This window comes from Phalaenopsis equestris, unplaced genomic scaffold (assembly GCF_001263595.1).
Source record: "Phalaenopsis equestris unplaced genomic scaffold, ASM126359v1 Scaffold000330, whole genome shotgun sequence".
Lineage (NCBI taxonomy): Eukaryota > Viridiplantae > Streptophyta > Magnoliopsida > Asparagales > Orchidaceae > Phalaenopsis > Phalaenopsis equestris.
Window position 1 is genome coordinate 264,604 of NW_018164772.1, and position 4,214 is coordinate 268,817.

A 4,214-nucleotide genomic window follows, 5' to 3' on the forward strand; every position below is an offset into this window, starting at 1 on the left:
CTGTGCGGTTTGATTTAGATTATTTTATTGTTATGATGTGTGTTGTGTCAAGCGTTGTGTGTTATGAGACCTACATGTTGAGTTGATTCATAAAATACTAATTTTAATGGTTAAGATGAGGTCGGGACATGTTAATTAGACCTTTGGTGAAGTAGTGCAAATTTAGGCACTAATGCCTAGAAGCTACATTTAGGCACCTAGGTGCCAGAAGTTTGTGCTCGAGCGTCATAGCCAAAAATTCAGCTGGTGTCATGGTGGCAGCATTTAGCAACTATGCACACGAAATGAAATATATATATTTCAGTCCCCTCCTTTTTGTGGAATTTATTGTTTATTTGTGCTGGATCGATATATGTAAGTTGTAAGAGTAATGTTGTGCTCGTATAGTAAACTATGCTTGTATCTTATTTTTATGAAATAAATGTTAGACAGACTTATCTTTATGTTCCTGCATAATTATTATATAATAATTCTCTTTATAAAATTATGAACCTGAGTATTAAACATTTCCACTTTTACATTTAGTACATGTACTACTTGTATACTTCCTTTTAGTTTAATATTATTGCAAGCAAGTTTTATGCTAGAATTACTTTTTTCCTGTAATCATTCTGTTCTGATTATGCATGTATATGAATTTGATAAAATGTTGTTGTGATATAGAAAAACCACCTCAACCATTTTCTCAGTCTCACGGGAAAGAATTAAAATATAACTTGAGACAGAAAAGTAACAAAGTAGAATTTGATCCAGAATTGGAATCATTCAGAGAGAATCTGATCCAAAAGTTAAGAGATCTTGAATTATCATATAGAGATCTATTTCTTATAAATTTAAAGGATGATATTAATATACAAATTGAGAAAATCATTAAAAGAATATTGAGTCTAGAAAGAAATATGAGGAACAATAATCTTAATCAATATGAAAAGGAAGAGATGAAAAAAAAATAAAAATTCAAAAATTTAGAAGGAATCCTAGGATCCAGAAAAGAATAAACGATTGATCAAGGATTACGTAAATGGAATTTTGATCATGAAGGAACTCTTGGGCTGACGATGTTAAACCAAACGCTTTATGGGAGGCAACCCATATTTATCTGTGCGGTTTGATTTAGATTATTTTATTGTTATGATGTGTGTTGTGTCAAGCGTTGTGTGTTATGAGACCTACATGTTGAGTTGATTCATAAAATACTAATTTTAATGGTTAAGATGAGGTCGAGACATGTTAATTAGACCTTTGGTGAAGTAGTACAAATTTAGGCACTAATGCCTAGAAGCTACATTTAGGCACCTAGGTGCCAGAAGTTTGTGCTCGAGCGCCATAGCCAAAAATTCAGCTGGTGTCATGGTGGCAGCATTTAGCAACTATGCACACGAAATGAAATATATATATTTCAGTCCCCTCCTTTTTGTGGAATTTATTGTTTATTTGTGCTGGATCGATATATGTAAGTTGTAAGAGTAATGTTGTGCTCGTATAGTAAACTATGCTTGTATCTTATTTTTATGAAATAAATGTTAGACAGACTTATCTTTATGTTCCTGCATAATTATTATATAATAATTCTCTTTATAAAATTATGAACCTGAGTATTAAACATTTCCACTTTTACATTTAGTACATGTACTACTTGTATACTTCCTTTTAGTTTAATATTATTGCAAGCAAGTTTTATGCTAGAATTACTTTTTTCCTGTAATCATTCTGTTCTGATTATGCATGTATATGAATTTGATAAAATGTTGTTGTAGCTGGTAGATTCAATTTTTACTTTTTCTTCCTTCTACATTTTTATGTAATTGAATGTAAAATATTTAAAAATTCAAGTTTGGGGGAGGAGGAAAAATAATTTTCAAAGTTAAACTTTACTTGTTCTAAGAGAAACTACAAATAATTTTTTTTTTGAAAAATGATTTTTGTTATGTGGAATTATCTTACGATTATTGAAATTTTAATTATAAAAAGGAAATAGGAAAACTTAGTAAATACTTTAGTAAAAAGGATGAAACAAAAGTTAATATGTTTAGTAGAAAATAATAGGGAAATCGTTTTATTATTTATAGTAGGAAAATTTGAATTTTTGAAAAATTAAGGATTGTTAGAATAATACTTTTTGAAGAATTTAAACTCTATTAAAAAATCTTTTTTTAATATTATATTTTAAGTTAATAGAAAATAAGTTCTTAACTTTAAATAAGAGATAGTAAAATTCAAAATCATTAAAGGTCTATCCAAATATAGTAATTCTTGCCAGAAAAAGAAAAAAAAAGAAAAGAAAGTTGAAAAAGAGAGGAGAAGCTTGAGGATTAGTGCTAATAAAAAATTGCTTCCACATCTGATCTTTTTAAAGTATAAGACTTGAGAAACACTTAAGCTTAAGGATATAATATAGTAAGTAAAATTATGCTTAATAAAAATTTTTAAGTGGAAAAGATAGAATGCCTAAATTCTATATTTAGAGAATTTACAGTATTTCTGAACAAGATAGAAACTCATATTTTCATACTTATTTACATTAAAATTTTCTAAACTCTATGTTGGTCTCTTTCACTAAAGTTCTTTCTAAATTGGACTATTATATTTCTACATCAAAATTTTAGAATATCCTAAAGAAACTCATACACATAATCTAATTATTTGGTTTTAAGGGATTGAAGTGTCACTTGAGGACAAATAACATTTTAAGTTTGGGGGATTTTTATACACCTAAATTATATAGTCTTTATACACATTTTTATACCTATTTTTGAGATATTGTGCTTTAATGAAAGGTCTTTTTGTGTTTTTTTAAACACAATCAAATGGCTAAAAATAGTGAAAGGAGTGGAAAATAATTAAATTTGGAGCAAAAATGAAGAAGGTGCAAAAATAAACTGAGGCGCCCAAGTGTCCGGGATTGATGCTTACACGCCAGTTAAACAGAGAAAGTCACGCCTAAGGCCAGGTACCCGCGCTTAAAAGCCAGAAATAGTTATCTGATGATTCATTGAATTTGGATGAATTATTGAAGAGGAGTTTGAAGCAACCCTTAGTGAAAACATAGGAAATAGTTAATGGACACGAAAATTCATTCAATTGGCTTTTGAAAGGAAGGAACTTCTAGAAGATTCATTGAATGGAGATAAATTTTGAAGAGACACCAAGGCACCTCTTGGATTTTTATAAAAAAAGACTTGAGGGAGATCATATGGGAGACCAATCTAGTCCCAACCACCACATACGCCGCCGTCGCCACCCATTTTTCTTTTTATTTTAAGTTTTAGTTTGTATGATAAGCGAAGGAAGATATTCAAAGGAGCTTCAAGACATTTGGTGGAGATGATTTGAGATAAGTTTTCATCTGTGTAACTACATTTTATTTTAATTTAGACTTCTTGTTTGTGAGCATGATTTCTATTTTCAAACTCAAGTGTGGTTATGTTTTCTCCATGAATTCTGAGTAGTTTTCTTTATCTTTTTCCTTAAAATGATAAGTGATTAAGTATTGGAGGTAAGTTGCGAGAAGTACTAGTCTTTAATGTTGGAAGAAGTTGTGTTGATTTTAAACCTTGTACTTCATTTACTTCTTGATTTGACCAATTAAAATGTTAATATCTGTTGTGAGAACATGTATGATCTGAGATGATATTGTCTCTGTCAACAAATGGTAAGAATCACGTTGATTTCATGGATGAGAATGTAGTTCATGGGGTTGAGTGAAAATAAATAGAAAAACAAACTTTAAAGGCTGTAGAATTAGAGGACTATAGAGTGACAGGCAAAAGTCCCCCAATTTAATTTATAGTTTTAGGTTCTGATACGAGATGTTAGTGATCAACGAAATTATAGTTGTGTAAAATTAATAAAGTTGACTCCGCTTTGCAGCGATGCCAGAAACTTGGTTCATTATTTTTTGAATAAAAAATTTAAGCAATTTATTTTGGGATTCTATGCAAGTACACATATCGTTATCAAGTAATACAGGACTTTTTATTTAAGCCCCAAATATCGATCCCATCAGGAAGGTTTAAATTTGAAATGGAAATTTAAATTAGGAAAGTCACAACAATAAAGAAAATCTACTACACTAATTTCAAATATTTAAGGTCTATCATAATTAAATTATCAGAACCAAATGACAAATTTCAAATAAACCAATTAAAGACAAAATGAAAACAGAACTTTTAAGGATAATGTTGAACCTTTGGAAATCTACTACCCTTTAGATG